The sequence below is a fragment of the Trachypithecus francoisi genome, unplaced genomic scaffold (genome assembly GCF_009764315.1).
Source record: "Trachypithecus francoisi isolate TF-2019V2 unplaced genomic scaffold, Tfra_2.0 Lachesis_group15, whole genome shotgun sequence".
Classification (NCBI taxonomy): Eukaryota; Metazoa; Chordata; class Mammalia; order Primates; family Cercopithecidae; genus Trachypithecus; species Trachypithecus francoisi.
Genome location: NW_022681460.1, coordinates 11,943,033 through 11,962,639, shown reverse-complemented (window position 1 = coordinate 11,962,639; position 19,607 = coordinate 11,943,033). Strand labels below are relative to the sequence as shown.

At 39.9% G+C, this 19,607-nt stretch overlaps 1 long non-coding RNA gene across 1 annotated transcript in view; it reads right to left on the bottom strand.

Moving 5' to 3' along the window:
* Positions 1-643: 643 nt before the first annotated feature.
* The window catches only part of LOC117096948, a 71,040-nt gene continuing 52,076 nt past the window's right edge, over positions 644-19,607 (bottom strand). The window contains exon 3 of the long non-coding RNA XR_004442735.1: positions 644-998. This is a non-coding gene — a long non-coding RNA (uncharacterized LOC117096948). The remainder of the gene's footprint in view (positions 999-19,607) is intronic.

Genomic DNA, 19,607 nt, shown 5'->3' with positions numbered 1-19,607 from the left:
TTATCATTAGCCAGAGTGCTGAATGCTGAACCAAATTCACTCATCAGTTACAAGCATCTTAATGTGTTATGTTAGTTTAAGAGAAAAATTAAAATCCAATCCCTATTATTCAATGTACCTATTACCCCACAGACTTTGACTTGCTGAATACTTGCGCAAATACTAAAAGGCATGAACACAATCAGTTGGTGAACAGGAAAGGACTACTCTTTAGGAACACTGCTTCACCTACATCAAGATACTCCAGGCTATAGCCAGGGACAGCTACACCTGATCCAGTTTCCTATGCCTTCAGAGAGGTTAAGTTGGAGATCATCTTAACTAAACATTTATTTTTAAGTTAGGTCAGGTCTATACAAGCAAAGGGAGAGAGAATGTGCTACCATTCACTAAAGCATTTTGTTCCTCTCCAAAGAACAAACTAAGATCATCTGCAGATGTGAGTGAGAGGTAGGACACTGGCATACTTACTTAAATTTTTAAGATACTGAATATTTATCACCATCTTTTTGTTTTACTGGGGGTTAAAAGGCTTGCCTCTGTGGAGACACTACTTTGAGAAAGCTGGTGCAGGGCAATGCCTGGGAGGTCCAGAAATACCACTGGATCACACAAAGTGCTTAGAGGCAATTCAAGTCAAACGTTACTTAGCAAACAAGTACACTATTTATTTACCGAGCACCTGCTCTGTGCCCAGCACTGTGAGGGGTTGTACTTCATTTCTCAATGTATTTTCTCTGTAAGCCAAAGAAATATTTTCTTTCCTTTTGTTCTAAAGGCGCAATGGAAAGATATGGTGATCTGACCAAATTCTTACTGTCTTTTCCATCCCAGTTTTTTATTGATCCTAGGTTCAAGGCACATGCTGCCCAGTTTCAAGATCTCCAGTTCTTTCCAAATGAGAAAGCTGCTTTTCCTTTCCTGATATAATTCATTTTGAGTTGGCATCACTTGGGAAATGATTGCTTGCTTCATTTAAGTGAGTTCTCAGTCCAGTTCTAAAACCAGATTTTTTTAAAAGAAAGGAAAGAAGGATGGATGGAAGAGAGGAAGGAAGAGAAAGAGGAAGAGAAGAAGAGATGGAGGGAGGGAGAAAGAAAAAAGTATAAGGTTAATTCTAGTCCCTAGGCTTACTGTCTTAACCCATAGCTTTTTGAAGGGGAATTAACATGCCTGCCATTCCCTAGATGCTCAATATTGCAGGGGAAAGGGCCCCAGAGAAATATTCAAGCACTACTGTTAAAAAGCTGTTACTAACTCTCTCCTTGTGGTTAGATGATGTATTTCCCTCATTTATATGTGTATTCTCTTCCTCTTGAGGAGATATGATCAGTAAATATTTAATGAATGAGTGAAAGAATAAATAAATGACCAAAGGCAACCTGATTGTGTAAGTGCCTGCCTGTGGGGACTAGTGATCTATAACACCTGGTGGAAGCAAACAAAGGCACCAAGAAAAATCTCTGGGATAGGCCGGGTGCGGTGGCTAACACCTGTAATCCCAGCACGGGGAGGCCGAAGCAGGCAGACCAAGAGGTCGGGAGATCAAGACTATCCTGGCCAACATGGTGAAACCCTGTTTCTACTGAAAATACAAAAAAAAAAAAAAAAACCAGACGTGGTGGCAGGCACCTGTGGTCCCAGCTACTGGGGGTGCTGAGGCAGGAGAATCACTTGAACCCAGAAGGTGGAGGTTACAGTGAGTTGAGATCACGCCACTGCACTCTAGCCTGGGCGACAGAGTGAGACTCCATCTCAAAACAGAAAAGGCTCTGGGACACTCAGCAGAGGGGTTTGCTAACCCAGATTCCATGTTATTGGCCAGGGAGTAACGTGTAGATGCAGAACATTTAAAACATGTAGCAGAAACAACAGAAGCTGCTGTACTTGGAAGATCTTCCTTAGGGCATGGAATAATGGAAATTTAACCCGCTTTCTTTGTAAAAATAGCTCAATCTTGCTTTTACAAAGAACCAAGCCATCAATTGTCTTATTAGAAGAAAAATTTTATAACAATGCAGGATATAGAAGAGAGAAGCAGGAAGTGGGGACAGAGAAAGGAAGAGACAGCAAGAGAAAGAGAGAGAGAGACTAGTTTCTTTCTTTAGTCCACCTGGGAGTACAGTAATGAAATAAAGTGTATGCCTCTGCTTGAGAGATGGCATTACGCTCCAACTAATGCCATGTATGAAACATCAATTTTCTACTAATGCCACTGAGAAAAGATGAAGAACTTCCAATGGATCAAGGCACCTTAGTTAGTGATGATCAGGAGTGCACAGACTTTTTGCCAAGTTTATATCAGAAATGGAAAAAGAACGAAGTGCAACAACAAAATTTATGTTCTCCCTTAGTCCATAGCTGAAACAAGCTCCAGTGTTGGAGATTAATGTAATATCATTCCCTCAAGTGTTTTGTTTTCAAATGTGCTTGCCTGCTCCAGGAGAACTGATGTTTAGTAGAAAATGCAGCTGCATATAATCCAACAAGTGGGTGTTGTTATGATGTCTGTGTTTTTCTTTAAAATACTTCAGCATACTAGAATCTATAAGGAACTCAAACAAATCAGCAAGAAACAAAAACAACCATTAAAAAGTGGGCAAAGGACATGAACAGACACTTCTCAAAAGAAGACACACACACAGCCAACAAACATATGACAAAATCCTCAACATCTCTAATCATCAGAGAGATGAAAATCAAAATCACAACGAGATACCATCTCACAACAGTCAGAATGGCTATTATTCAAAAGTCAAAAATAACATATTTTGGTGAGGTTGCAGAGAAAAAGGGAACACTTATACACTGTTGGTGGTAATGCAAATTAATTCAGCCCTTGAGGAAAGCAGTTTAGAGATTGTCAAACAACTGAAAATAGAACTACCGTTTAACCCAGCAATACCATTTCTGGGTATATACTCAAAGGAAAATAAATCAGTCTACCAAAAGGACTTCTGCACAAGTATGTTTATCAGAGCACTATTCACAACAGCTAAGACATGGAATTAGCTCAAGTGCCCATCAGTGGTGGGCTGGATAAAGAACATGTGGTACATATACACCGTGGAATACTGTACAGCTATAAAAAAAAGAATGAAATAATTCCTTTGCAACAACATGGATGCAGCTGGAGGCTGTTGTTCTAAACGAATTAACGCAGAAACAGGAAACCAAATATCACATGTTCTCATAATGGGAGCAAAACCTTGGTTCACATGGACATAACCATTGGCACAACAGACACTGGGGACTACTAGAGTGGGGAGGGAAGAGGAGGGGCAAGGGCTGAAATACTTCCTATTGGGTACTACGTTCACCATCTGGGTGATGAGATCAACAGACGCCCAAATCTCAGCATCACACAATATACCCTTATGACAAACCTGCACATGTACCCCTGAATCTTAAATTTAAAAGGAAATTTTTAAAAAATAAAATAAAAATAAAATCACAATGAGATATTACTTCACACCCACTAGGATGACTATAATAAAAAACACAAATAATAATGTTAAAATAAAACCTTCAGCCGAATTAAATTTAAAGGAGTTTAATTGAGCAATAAACGATTCGTGAATCCGGCAGCCCTCAGAATCACAGCAGATTCAAAGAGACTCCAGCACAGTCAAGTGGTGGAATAAAATTTATAGACAAAATAAAAAGAAAATGAGGTACAGGAATTGGAAGTGAAATACAGAACAGCTGGATTGGTTACAGGTTGGCATTTGCCTTATTTGAACACAGTTTGAACACTCAGCGGTGTACGAATGGTTGAAGTACAGCCGCTGGGATTGGCCAAGACTCAACTATTATTACAGGCTCCCACTCCTAAGTCAGGTTTTCAGTCTTGTCTATTAAGGTAGGTTGCTGTTCATCCATAGGGACTCAAATATGGATGTATGGAGTCCTTCTCAAGCCATGTTTAGTTTGCTTTAACAATAATAAGGTTTGTGAAGATGTGGGGAAACTGGAACCTTCCTACATTGTTGATGGAATGTAAAAATGGTGCAGTCACTTAGGAAAACAGGTTGACAGTTTCTTAAAATGCTTAAACTTCACTTTAGCATAAGGTCCAACTCCTAGCCATCTACCCTAAATGAATGAAAACGTATGTTCACTCAGGGATAATGTTCATAGCAGCATTATTCAAAATAGTCAAGAAGGGGAAACAACCCAAATGTCCAAAATCTAGTGAATGAAAAACAAAATGCAGTGTGTATATGCAATGAAATACTATTCAGCAACCAAAAAGGGTGAACTACAGATACATGTTACAACGTGGCTGAACCTCAAAAGATTATGCTAAATGAAATAAGCCAGATACAAAATCCACACATTATATAGTTCAACTTACATGAACTATTCAGAAAATCCAAACCTATACAAACAGATAATAGATTCGCGGTTGCCTGAAACTAGAGATGGAATTTGACGTTGGCTGCAAATGGACAAGAGGAATCTTGCTGAGTGATGAAAATATTATAAAATTGGATTGCTGTGATGGGTGCCCAACTCTATACATTTTCTAAAATTAATAAATTGTACACATACAATAGATAAAGTTGCTATTAAAGGAAAGTCAATTGCATCCCAACAAAACTGTCTTACAAAAAAAAAAAAAATACCTCAGTATAAACAGCATGTGTTGGTTTAAGTACAGCCTTAGGTCTTATCTGTTGTCTGAAGCAGAAATTCCTGCTCTCGGGTTGGTTAGTTAGCTAGTCAGTAGTTAGTTGGGAAGTCTGCACTCCAGAGGCTAGCACAAGTCTTCTTGCACACAGGCTTAGGAAATTATCATAAAGAATATCAGAAATAGGCTCCCAATGATGAATTAATGACATGCTAGATACACAGATGAGCCAAGGAAATGGTTTCAAGATACTCCTCACACTAGAATAAGAACTTGATCAGGCCTGTGGCCTGTGCCCTTGTGGCCTGAATCCTGTTGGAAGGTCATAAAACTTCTGTTTCTCTGATGTCAACTCTCAGGGTAAAAGGAATCTGCTTTTGGGAAATCAGTGTGTCTGCCTCAAGTAAAACAATCTGCCATGTAACGAGTAGGTGAATCACCTAAAGGCAAGACCTAGGACCTCCTAAGACTTAGAATAGATGGCATGCGAGGTAGAAGATATGTAGGACGGGCAAGTCTAGTGATACCATGTACAACATGAGGACTACAGTTAACAAAATTCTATTAGGGAATTCTGTTTGGTAGATTTTTAGCTGTTCTTGTCACAAGAAATTAGCAAGGTGAGAGGATAGATGTTTTGATTTGCTACACTACAGCAACCATTTTACTATCTATTTGTATCCCATAATATCATGTTATAAACCTCAAATATACACAACAAGATTTATTTAAAGAAAAAAAAAATAGGTGGCATGAACCAGCCTGGCCTCACTTTGTAATCAATAGTAACAAATGTCTCCACTCAGAATTGTGACTCAGAACTGTGAGACTTTATTTCATCAGCACCTGATGTTAAGGTGGTGAGAGAAGAACTAAACTTTACTCACATCAAACTTGTTGGAACCTCCTATTTTCTGCCAAATACAACTGAAGAGTTGAGCATTTCTAAAATGGCCTGGATCAATTTACTGTACATAATTAAGTTTAATAGAAAGACCTGCTGCATTCTAATTTGCCTTTCAAATGTTGAAAAGTACAGCTCAAAAAAGATTCCCTTGAGCACCAGCCCCTCGTGCCTGGATATTGACTGACAATTCTAGTTGCTGATGCCAGGGACTATCCCTGTTTGTGACTTTGGTCTAATCCTTGTAATCTCTGGAACAGGCTGCCCCATGCCACACTGGCCAATTGGTTCTCAGCTCTGAATGCTGGTTTCAACAGTCTGACATTTCCTTTGGTTTCCTCTTCCACATGGTCTACATGCCCAACATGTCTGTATATCGACATGTCTAAGTTATTAATGTAGATTGGTATGATGAGGAACATTGTATAAATTTTAGACAGATGGTATTTCACTAAAGTGAGCATTGACTTCCAAAAATGTCAAACATACAATCAACAATTCACCATTAAGGCATATTAAATACAAGTCATCGTTGTAGCTGTGTTTAGTAAATACATCTTCAGCCGAGAATGAATTGTAACTTTGGCACAGAAATAACTTAGACAAAGGCTATTTGATTTGATGTTTAGAAGGCTTGGTGATAGCAAATTGGCTCATCACAGCTAATATTTTAAAGCATATTTCCTTAGAGGTTTCAAAATATTTTATCAAGAGTTATCATCTCTTAATTTTTAAAGCATTACTGTGCTTATTTAGCAGATGAGTAAACTGAAGTATAAAAATTCCTATGTCTAGTCTTGCAGTAGGATATACAAACACAAAGACCGGATGAAAATAGTGACTCTTTGATCATGTATTTTGAAAAACCAAATAATACAGGAAGATATCTGAAAAAATTAAATAAGGCTAAAAGGAATATAAAGAAAAATAGCAGTATATCTGCCCCATCCTTATCCTGCCCTGCTTTCCAATAGCACCACTTTTTGTTCTTTTAACTATTTCTTCTAATATTCACCTTCACATTTGTAAACATTCTACATATGCTACTATTCATTGTTTATAAAGTTTACACTGTACCCTATTGATTTCCTATGTGGAAGTTGGAGATACTACTGACTTTTGAGCCCATTGACAAGATCAAATTTACACAAAGAACTCAGAATATGGACAGGAAAGAAAATTTCAGGAGCATTCTTTGGACAAATTGGTGCTGTGACAACCAGCCCTCTTTTCACCTCAAGGACAGGAATACTATGTCAGTTTCAACTTGCTTTGCCTCAAGCCTAAAGACAGTGGGCTCCAAAGTGACCATCAGAGGGATTCACAGGCCCCTGCAGCAGGAACACAGTAGACACGTGCTGCACTTCCAGAAATCCAGAAGGAGAGAGAGAGGTCAGGAGACTGCCTTTGTGGCATAACAGGCAGAAAGTTGAGGCTCTGTGGGAAGAAACTGGCTCCCCTCTAGCAGATGATCACAGGTCTGTGAAATTCAAGGACCAGATGTAGTGGGTATGGTGGACACACCCAAAGATGACCTCCAATGAGTCAAGATTCTTCTGTACAGTCCCCTCCTGTTTAATGGAGGCAGAGTCTGTATCTTGCTTCTGGTCAATAGCATATGACAAAGGCAGTTGGATGTCACTCCCTTGATTATGTTACATGGTGTGGAAAAGGAATGGGATGTCTCTACCTTGATTAGCAAAGGTGATAGGATAGCCACTCCCATCATTACATTATATCCATATAGGTAAACTCGTTAGATTCTCTTCCTGTCTTTGCCAAACATCTGATCAAAGGACCTAAGAGAGGAAGCTAAGAGAGCAAAGAACTGCAAGTGGCCTCCAGGAGCTGAGAGCAGACCCCAGCTGACAACCATCAAGAAAACAAGGACCTCAGTCCTACAGCTGCCCAGAACTGAATTCCAACAAGAACCACAAGCGCTTGGAAGAGGACCCCAAGCTCCAGAGAGGATGCAGCCCTTCAGACATCTTGATTGCAGCATTGTGAGGACTTGAGCAGGGGAGCCTGCTTAAGCCAGGCCCAGACTCTTGACCCACGGAAACTGAGATTTAAAAAAAAAGTGTTGTTTTAATCCACTGAGATTGTAGTCATTTTTTACACAGCAATAGAAAACTAATATAAAAGGAATGTTGCCCCAGGATGGTATCAAAGTGAATCCTGCCTGGAGCTCAAAGGGGCCCCCAACAGCAAGAGTGTGTGGGGCTGGTCATCTTCTACAAGTGGAAGCTGACTGAGAGTTGGAAGCAGCCTGCCCAAGGACAACTTGAATAGCCCATAATATCCCAGGGGTTGGAGAGAGGTACCTGATGATAGTGGTCTCCAAAGAACTCACAAGTAGGGAAAGAGTCAGGTGAACTGTCTGCCAAGACTATAGCACTCAAAGCCACCTAAGCCCAGGGAGAATTTCCTATTCCCTGAGCCAGTGGTGTGTTAATAAAACAGCTCTCCAACGGCAGGGAGGGGGAAGCCTTAATCTGAAATATTTGCCAATCTCTGTGGTGTAGATACACCCACTATGACTAATCTCAAGCTACCAGCAGTTTAACAACCAGCTTATAACATTTCTGATATTTAAGTGGCTCTCAGGAGGCAATACTTTGACACATCACAACTACCTCCACTTCCCCATGCTTTCCCTTCCAGCCTGAGGAATCAGCCAGCCTGAAGGAGTGGGGCAGAGAGCAGAAGCCTTGCCTTCCACAACAGGTCTGCTGCTGGGAGGGAGAGGAGAAGGGACTTCTCCTAGAATGGAAGTTGGAGTGCTGATTCATACCTTGGACTAGACATTTAGAAATTTGAGACTTTTTGTGCCTTAAACTGCCTATTCCACCAGAGTAAGTAAAAGTTCATGGGATCTTCCCAGATTTACACATACACACACACACACCACACACACACACACAGAGAGAGAGAGAGAGAGAGAGAGAGAGAGAAATATAATGTGGTAACAAATTAATTTTCTCTGTAGGTTAACTATCCAAGACATAGATAAAAATTGCAGAGCTAATGTTTTCTTTTTTTAAAACTGCTTTTAAATATTCCCCTCGTTTCTCAAGAAGGCATTCATGACTGAGGTGCCTCATATATTCTTAAGTTCTAAGTAGAAGAATGAACGGTTAAATGACTGAGTGAATTTGCTTTCCTAATGTGCTTTTCTGTTTGAAAGCTGCTGCGGACGCTCAGGAAGCCCAGGCATTAATGCTGCTCGCCCATGAAGGTGCAATACTGGGAGGAATCTCAGGAGAACGCCAGGGAAAAATCATGAAATTTTAAAAGCAGTGAGAATTGAGTGCCTTTAGGTACCTAAGCGGAACTGACAGCTAAATGGGAAGAGACATGGGAGCTAAGCATGAATATTTGCTCCAGGAAACTCACAGGGTACAACAGAGGAGAGAAACTTAAGCCTTGGGTGGAGTTAGACCTCTGGGGTCAAGATGAATCTGGTCACATTATTTCCACTGGATTTCCACCCAGAAGCTCTCTGGTGAGTCATCTGGGAGCAGTTTGTGCAGTTGCTAAGGGTTACCCTTCTTTCAGAAAATTCTCCCAGGGATCGAGGCCCTGAAATTTCTCTCCCTGTATGCTGAGTTCTGGAAGAGTAGCATTTAGTTATACATCAAACAGCTAGACAGGAGTACCACAGGGCAGATGTTTGTACCACATTATTATGGTACTTCTTCTGCCTTGTGATATGGTTTGGCTCTGTGTCCCCACCAAATCTCATCTGGAACTGTAATCCTCATGTGTCCAGGGAGGGACCCACTGGGAGGTGATTGGATCATGGGGGTGGTTTCTCCCATGTTGTTCTCGTGATGGTGAGTGATTTCTCACGAGATCTGATGGTTTCATAAGTGGAAGTTTCCCTTGCACACTCTCTCTTTCCTGCCACCTTGTGAAGAAGGTACTTGCTTCTCCTTCGCCTTCTGCCATGATTGTAAGTGTCCCGAGGCCTCCCCAGCCATGTGGAACTGTGAGTCAATTAAACCTCTTTTCTTTATAAATTACCCAGTCTCAAGTATTTCTTTATAGCCATGTGAAATGGTCTAATACACCTTCGTTGATTCTACTCAAGTGACACTCTGGCAAATAAACTGTTTAATAGAAAGAGCACCAAAGTAATAAGTTTCTGACACATTTATATCTTCATAGAATGTTTGGATTACCCTTGCTTTTAACTGCTCACCTTAATTCTCCCTTCACTGAGAAAATAGCAGCAATTAGAGGAAAATGTCCACAGGCTTCTACCAAAGTATCTACCGACATTCTCTATGTTCCCGTCTCTTCCACAGATGAAATTTCCATTTTCCTGTGAGCCCCACCTTTTATGCAATAGATCCCATCCCTTTTGCCTAATGGAGAATATCAATCCACCAATTCTCCTCTCTATCTCCAACACCATTCATTTTACACTGTCAGCTGGGTCATTCTGTCAGGACTCAAACATGCTATTTTTTGTCTTACCTTAAATAGAAAAAAAAAAAAAACAACAAAACTACACACACTCATTTTGGCCTCATCTTCCCACCAGCTACTGCCCCATTCCTTTGCTCCCCTTTGCAGCAAATCACCTGGCTGTCTAGTTATTTCCTCCCATTCTGTCTTGGATCCACTCAATCAGACTTTTGCCCTTACCACTCCACTCAACTGTTCTTGGCAAAGTCATAAGTAATAGCCGTATTACTAAATCCACTGGTCAGTGCTCATTGATCTTACTTGATCTGTCAGGTCAGCATGTGCCAAGGTCTGTCATTGACTCTTCCTTAATACAGTTTCTCTATGTGGTTTCCAGGACAACACATTCTTGGCTTTCCTTCTTCCTACCAGGCTGCTTCTTTTCAGTCTCCTTGATTGGTTCTTCTGCTTCTCCCTGATGACTTAGTGTTGGAAAGAGCTCCAAGACCCAGTCCTTGGCCCCTTCTCTTCTCCGGCTACCCTGCCTCCCTTGGTGATCTCTAGTCTTATGACCCTTACACGTCATTTACATACTGATGACTCCTAAATTTATATCTCCAAGGCAGATCTCTCCCCAAATTTCTAGGCCCATATAGCCAATCGTCTCCTCCATATCTCCACTTGGAGCTTAACTTCTCAAACTTAACAAATCTGAAACTGAGCCCTTAATCTTCCTTCCAAAGCTGCTCCTGCCTGCAATCTTCTCCATCTCTGTGGGGTAATTCCATCTTCTAATTGCTCAGGCCAAAGACCTTGGAGTCATCCTTGACTCTTCTTTTCCCCCCACATCCCCTCACAACAAATCAGGAGATCATGCTAGCTTTACATACAGAGTATATCAAGAGCGTACTACTTTCTACCACCCCTACTGCTCCCAGGACAGTCCCAATTGCTGTCCTCTCTCATCTGGATTACTGTAACAGCCTCCTAGTCTCCTGGCATCCACACTGTTGCCCCCTAGTGTCCTTTGCAACACAACAGCCAGTGATTGATTTGAAACAAGTTCTTATCCTCTGCTCTCATCGCGCCACAGCACTCTAGCCTGGGTGACAGAGCGAGATCCTCTCTTTTAAAACAACAACGGTAACAAAAACCTACAGTCCTACAAATTCCCTAGCAAGACAATTCTTTCCTCAAGGGAGGCCAGTGCAGGTTCTTCAAGCCAGAGGAGATGCTTCCTCTGTTAAAGAAGAAAAGCTACTTCTACTGGTAACATAAGATGAATTCAAAAGTTCAATTTCTTCAGCTACATTACAGTCGACTTGCATGTTCTCATCCCAATTTTCAGGGTCACTGCTTCCCAAATAATGCTGAAATTTCAACGTAAGATATCCTGAGAGGTTTTGAATTCAATTTACTACTTCTGGTCACCATATTAATTATATCATATGGGTTTCACTGTGCAATGTTTTTGTTTTCATTTTATTTTATTTTATTTTACTATTACTATTTGAGAGAGAGTTTAGCTCTCGTCACCCAGACTGGAGTGTAATAGTGCGATCTTAGTTCACTGCAACCTCTGCCTCCCAGGTTCAAGCGATTCTCCTTCCTCAGCCTCCCAAGTAGCAGGAATTACAGGCTCTTGCCACCATGCCCAGCTAATTTTTGTACTTTTAGTAGAGACAGGATTTCATCATGTTGGCCAGGCTACTTTCGAACTGCAATGTTTTTTCTGTTGTTAGTTTTTCCATAGTTTGTAATTTCGGGTTTGACATGCCTGTTAAACCAAGAGATATGTGGAAGAGTGCTTTTAAATCTTTAAATGTTTATATTAAAAAAAACTATTCAAGTCTTGTTAAAGTCTACGTTTGTTCACTGTTGTAAGATAATATGTTGGGCAGGGTCTCTCCTTGAACATGGCGAGATTTTATTTGAGGTCTAATACATGGACAACGTTTATTAACTGCCCCTGTGTATTTGAAAGCAAATGCATTCTCTACATTTTTTTTTTTTTTAAGAGACAGGGGTCTCACTTTGTAGCTCAGGCTGGAGTGCTAGTAGTGCAATCATAGCTCACTGCAGCCTCAAATTCCTAGGCTCAAGCGATCTTCTTACCTCAGCCTCCCAAGACGCTGAAACTAAGGCACATACCACCATGCCCAGCTAATATTTTTCTTTTTTCTTTCTTTCTTTTTTTTTTTTTTTTTTTGTAGAGACAGGAGGAGGTCTCACTACGTTGCCTAGGCTGGTCTCAAACTCCTGGCCTCAAGTGATCCTTTCACCTTGGCCTCCCAGAGTTCTGGAATTATAGGCATGAGCCACCCAGCCACATTCTCTACTTTTAGAGCTGGTTGTTATGTTAATTTTATCAAATTCCCTCTGGATTTACATATTTTGTGTTGACTTGATTATTCCATTTCTGACCAAAGTATATGAAAGTTTATACTTGTGGATCTATAAAACAAACAAAAACCATCTGTGGTGGTTCCCATCGCATACAGAGAGTCCTACAGTGGCTGCACAGACCTACAGTGGCTGCAAAGCCCTCACTACCTCAGTTACTCCTCTGGCTTCTTTTCCTACTCTTCTCCTAGCTTACTGATCACTTCATTCTTCACAGTGAGGCCCCCTCACAGCTCCCCGTATGTAACCGTTGCTCTTTCCCTCTACTTGGAATGTCCCACCACCCCACCCTATCCCCACTTCAGGATCCACTGAGCTAACTCCCTTACCTCCTTGGAATCTTTGCTCAAATCTTACCTATTCAGAGGGGCCCACCCTTTCACCTTATTTAATATGCAACTTCTCCATACCCCCAAGTGGCCAGTCCAACCCATTGTACCCTGCTCTTTTTTTCCTTTTTTCCATCGCATTTATATCACACTCTAGCATACTATGCAATGTACTTATTTTGTTTATGCTTTAAGGCCTATCTTCCCTAATTGAATGTAAAATTGAGTAGAGATCAATATTTGTCTGTTTTGTTCACTGATGTGAACTAAAGCTCTAGAACTTTGCTTGGTACACAGTAAGGGCTTAATAAACGTTTGACAAACTATTACAATAACCTATTCTTACACCAACGCTTCAGTTTGGATCATTTCAGGAAATGTCCATTGCATTCTAAGACTTTTCTCAATCCTCTATTGGGAAAAGTAAATAAGCTCTACATTAGCAATAGATCTTATTACAAGATCATATCACAATGCCTCTACCTTTTATTTATTTGATTTAAAATAATAATTTAGGCCATCTAAAATTATGCCATTGCCTCTCGAAGGATTCCCCATGGTCAGTATTTCTAACTGCTTTTTGGCTAACTGTCCTTACTGAGAATCCCCAACAATATGTACATACATATATTTTCCTTCAATTTCAGAAAGTCCAAGGAACTCCTGACATCTCTTCATAAATCTCATGGAACCCAGCAAGAGGCTTCATGCACACATACACTCACAGAGACATACACATACACACATGGCCTAATTTCAATCTCTCATTACTTGTATGTTTTTTAAAGATTTCCGTAACATTTTTCCAAGTTGGGTGTTTTTTTTCCTGTTTATTGAAATAACCTTGCAGTGTTTCTGTTTTGCAAGAAGCTTGCAAGTATAGGATGACCATATGAAAATCCTGCTGGAAATGTATCATGTGCAAATTTTCACTTCAAAGCAAATGGAATGCAAAACGATGTGGAAATAATTCTCTGACTCATAAATATTTAATAAGCCTTTAGAGTCATTGAAATCAAGTGGCAAACTTACAATATACTATACTTAAAAATAAAATATATGGGTTTCATGCAATTCTTTAATTGAAAAACTATTCAACCTATCAATTTTATTCCTTATACTCAGAATCACTTCAGTCTTATTAAGTAGTATATTCTCTTTTTTTTTTTTTTTTTTTTTTTTGAGATGAAGTCTTGCTCTGTTGCCCAGGCTGGAGTACGATGATATGATCTCACTGCAACCTCTGCCTTCCAGGTTCAAGCAATTCTCCTGCCTCAGCCTCCCGTGTAGCTGGGGTTACAGGCATGCACCACCACTTAGAGCTCATTTTTGTATTTTTAGTAGAGACAGGGTTTTAGCATTTTGGCCAGGTTGGTCTTGAACTCCTGAATTCAAGTGATCCACCTGCCTTGGCCTCCCAAAGTGCTGGGATTTCAGGTGTGAGCCACTGTGCCCAGCCAATAGTATATTCTTTATTATAAAAGATAATTCTGGCTGTCTATGATATCTGAGCAATGCTCTGTTATAAAAAATTTAGAAATCTATATCAAGGAAATATCATAGGCAGGCTCTGTTTGTCCTGTAGATGAGTAATTTTGCAATACCTGGAGTATGTAAAAATATCCTGTGGCACCTGACAGTTATGCAGCTTCCTTGACTCCACCACAGTCCTGCTGAATCCCAGGTGGGGCCCAATCACATATTTTTTTTTTTTTTTTAAATCCAGATGAGTTTTTCAAAATAAGTTGAGAAACATCGCATAAACAGTGGGAAGCTATACTTTTTGTTTTGCTTTTTAGTTGTTATTTTAGAATAATTGTTGATGTGTAGAAATGTAGCTAAGAGAGCATAGAGTTTCCATATGCCTTTCTCCCAGCTTTCCCTAATCTTAATATCTGCTAGACCCACAGAACATTTGTAAAAAAACTGAAATTAACATTGGCACATTACCGTTAACTAACTACTGATTTCATTCACATTTCACCACTAACGTCCTTTTCTTTCAAGGGATCCAGTCCAGGGTATGACCTTGCATGTATTCATCGTGCCTCCTTAGTCACCTTCAATCTGTGAAAGTCCCTTAATCTTTCTTGTTTTTACTGGCTTTGACACTCTTTAGGAGTGTCAGATATTTTGTAGAACATCCCTCAATTTCGGTGTGTCTGAAGTTTTCTTAAGATTTGGGAAAAGAATCCCTGAAATGATTGAATATTAGAGTGAGGTAGAAGGAAGACTTGAAGGACTCTGATGTTTTAAGATGCAATAGACCTGTCAACAGTGAGAACATTTATCAATGTCCATAAAAAGCACAAATCAAAAGACAGGCTTTAGAACGAAGATAATGGTTTTAGTTCTGGATGTGCTGTTTGAGGTGCTTCAGGTCTTCCAGCTAAAGCAGTTCCACACTCATTTGGAAGTCTGTGTCTGGTGCCTAGATGAGAAGATCAAGCTGGAGGCAGGAATTGTAGAGAAAATGGTGGAACTCATGCCAAGAGATTGGGTGACATCACTCAGGGGGACTTGCAAAGCTGACAAAAAGAACAACAAATATAGTTGGAAATTTAGAGAACATTTAAGATTTGGGCAGGGAAAGAGGTACTAGCAAAGGAGACAGGAAGGAAAAAAAGCAGTTCAAGAGCTAAGAAGAGAAACAGATATGAGTAGTGTCTAGAAAGTAAATGTAGCAGAGAGTTCTGAGAATGAGGTGCTGCTGTCATAAAAAATAAAAAAATTTCCAGGGACCAAAAGAAATGAGGACACTAAGGTAGTAAATGTCACCCCTCCTTCTAAGAATGTGAAGGTGAAAAGAAGCCAGAAGCATAGTGTGCTATCTTGAGCAGAAGCTATGGTAGAAAAGAGGTATTATTTCTTTTCTTTCTGTCCTCATTAGGATCAGGGAGACTGAGAAGCCAAAGGGTTGGAGGTGAGAAGGCTCAGAAGGCTGACAGAAGTCTGACCAGGACAGTTGTGTCTCCTGATTTTCAAGTTACCTTTATAGCCCAAAAGTTTAGTGAGGAATAATTGTGCAATGAGAAAAAAAGGAAATTCTTAGTGTGGGTTAGGCAAAGGCAGAGCTAACAGAAGATACGGTGAGCTTTCACAATTTACATGTAGGGAACACAAGAGAAAATAATAACGAATGTCATTTATTTAAAAGGTTTAGTGTTTGGAGAAGCTTTTGTCATACAAAATTGAAGCTATCATTTTAAAATCTAGGATTACTTGAAAAAAAAAAAACATAAGAATACAACTTCATGCTTTTTACCCATGATACAGTTTTTGAAGTCAGTCAACCTATAATGTTCAAGAGGTTCAAGAACAATAATACAATGTGTTTCCTGAGGGTTTCAAATATGAAACGACCTTGACTACGGATGGAACTCCAGTTAGCCACTATAATTCTGTAAGCAACATCTAAACATCAAAAGAAAAATTGACATTTCATTCTTCATGTGGGAGTAAAGGTTTTATTCTTGTCTGAACTAACAACAACTGATTCATACACTTTATAGAAGAATGTATTGAAAACATAAATAATACTGAACTGAAATATAGACTGTTTATTTATTGGCTCTTCAAAAAAACAATGATGTGAGTTACAGAAGTTTACTCTGCCCTTTTGTAGTGCAACTTGGAATTTCTTTTGATGTGAACAAATATACGTTTATTTACAAGAAAAGAAGAAATATTTAAATTACATTTATTTTTTTAAACTAAGTATAAACACTAGTTTAAATCAAACCTTAACTGAACACAAATAGAAATTCTTCTCTACCCTCCTCACTGACTCTACTATACCAGTCCATACTTCATTATGATGGAAGTATGTTCTGTACAAGAACCTCCATGGTGAGTAATGAGAGGTAGGGACTTGAGTCTAATTCCAGTTCCATTGCCAAGTGGCAAACCACTACCCTCTCTGGGTTTCAGTTGAAATACATTTTGCAGATTTTTTTTATTGCTATCTCCTATATTAAACACTATCTCCTATATTATGTTAATCCATTCTCATTTCTGGGAAGCAGAGAGATAAAATCTTCTAATGGAGAGAGTAAGGCAAAAAAAAGTTCATTGACTGACAGGAGTTTGAGACCAGCCTGGCCAACATGGTGAAACCCCATCTCTACCGAAAATACAAAAATTAGCCAGGCGTGGTTGTACATGCCTGTCATTCCAGCTACTCGGGAGGCTGAGGCACAAGAATCACTTGAACCTGGGAGGTGGAGGTTGCAGTGAGCCGAGATCACGCCACTGCACTCCAGCCTCGGCAATGGAGCGAGACTCCATCTCAAAAAAAAGAAGAAGAAGTTCATTGACTGAGTACAAAGAACAAAGACATCAAGAGAGATGGAGGCGCAAAAGAAGCTCTCAGTCAACACCAGCATCGTACCTTGTGGCTAACAGGATAGGCTCTGCACTGCCAGAGTTCAAATTCAGCCTTTGTCACCTACTGGCTAGAGCCCTAGGGTGAGTTATTCAACTTTGTATTCCCATCCCAAAAAGGAGCTAATTATAGACTTTACTGCTTAGGGTTGTTGTGAGGATTCAAGGAGCTAATATGAAAAAAATGCTTAGAAGAAAATGGTAAATATAAGAAAAATGATCATACATGAAAAGACAAAAAAACTTTCCATATTATTTGCACTAGCTTTCTTATATTTAATCTTCAATGTCTTCAATGTCTTGCAATAGGAACATGTTAGTCAAACATGGCATAGATTGAACTACTGCTCAAAAAGACACTCAACCAGGGGCAGGTTGATGTTCTAAGTGGCTTAAAGATTATACAACTGGGGAGGCCACGTTTAAGAAACAGAATGATGAATTATGAAAACAACAGGGCCGCTGCTTGCCAGAATCCAGGCACTTATGCAGACTGAAGCCCAGGCATCATCAGCCCACTGGTACAGCCACCTCTGTGCTCCTCCTTCACATTATACAGCACAGCATGTTACAGTGACTTGGAAGCTCTCTCGGTACCCTTGCTGTAAAACAGAGCAAATGTAAGAATTCTGCTATAAATTAGCTACGGCATAATCCTGACTCCACTGAGAGGTTCTTGGATCCCGTAAGACTCAAAGCTGAGAGACTCCCAGGATACTTGAAGTTGGAAGAGACCCACTAGATGCTTTTATTACGAAAGCATGCTCTACGTGCAGGCCCAGAGGCCGGCTTTGTAATTGCTTGGTCCTGAAATCCAGAAAAAGCAGGCAGGAGTTGTGAGGCTGCCAAAGAACAGGGCCCCCAAGCAGCTGCCTGTGGTGTGTGTGTGCGTTTAGAGCCAGCTTTCTCAGACAGTGCTTGGGGAGGGCTCAAGTTACTGAACTCCTGGGAGAATTTAGCCTGTTATTTATTCCAAAAGAATATAGCTGAGGAGGGAAAAGATAGAGGATGGGGTAAGAGAGAAGGAAGCAAAATATATTTCCTGTCTGTCCTCTTGAAAGGCAATGAGACAATGTCCCTAATGGCTTCACTCTGACAGACAACACTCCTTGAGGACTCCACTGTTAGGCAGTGAGCAAGAGCTGGGTCTTTGGAGAACAGGAGTATATGAAGGCAAACAGCCAGTGAGATAATTTTTTTTTAAATTGTTCTTGCAAACTATCCAAAACTTGCTGCAGTGTATTTGTCTATATTAATCAAATTGTATATACTAATAGAATTTCCTTTCCTTAGGGTGGAGGGGTGAGGGAATGGTGTTGTAGAATAAGAAAAAGAATATTATAATTATCTTTATAATGCATCTATAAAATTCCTTCTCTTTTGTGGTAGGCAACAAAGCTTAGTGATTAGCCTGGGTTTTGGGTGCTGGGCCTGGCTCCATCACTTTTCAGCTGCATCCTGGACAATGGGTAGCCTTTCTTTTTTCTTTTTCCAGCCAGGCTGGAGTGCAGTGCTACAATCATTGTTCACTGCAGCCTGGAACTCCTGGGCTCAAGTGATTTCGGGCCTCCAAAAGTGCTGGGATTACAGACATGAGTCACTCCATTTTTTATTTCAGTTTCCTTACAAGCAAAAGAGGGAGAAACACGGTACCTACCTCACAGTAGTGGCAGGAAGATTGAATAAGACAAACCAAGCTCCTGGCAAGGCACCGAGTATCTACTAAGTGCTCTAAAAGTGTAGCTGTTATTATTTCCATTATGCATGACTTGATATTTTCTTAATCCAATATATCAATCACTTAACCGATCAAAGGAAATGTGGCCTGAAATTTTCTGGAGAGTAACAGTTACTAAATCCTTTTTATTATTTATTATTCATTTGTTTCTCAAATTATAGACTTATTCTATTAATTTTTTAAATGTAAAAGTTACCCACTAAAGGCCTCCAAGTTGAACAATTCTATTAGCTATGACTGAAGTTACTTTAATAAATGACACCCTAGAAAGAACACAATGTTTGAAAATTTGTCATGAACATCCTATTAAAGTCGTTCTGTATGTTTGAGTTTCAGCCTTCCTAAAATCTGTCCTTGGAAGGACATCCGGACTTGGAGCAGAAACAGAAAGTGTGGTCCTTGGCCTCTGAGGAGCTTATAATTTAATAGAGCAACTGGTTCTCCACAGCATCACATAAATAAACATAACAGAAGCACATAAGCAAACATGTATACATAGCTGAGCACAGCTGCATAGGTTTACACAGGTGCTAAATAGCATATCAGGGAAAGAAAAATTAAGAAAGTGAAGATTATTACAGTGCTTGACAACTAGAATACAGATCAATGTAAGTTTTGAAAGGCTCCATGGGTACTAAATACAGTTGACCGCTGAACAACACGCATTTGAACTTCGAGAGTTCACTTCTACTGGGATTTTTCTCAAGCAAATACTAACAAAAATACAATATTAGCCAAGAGGGGTGGGGAATATATCCTGGAATCAATCTCCCATGTATACCGAAGGGCGACTGTAGTATGTTG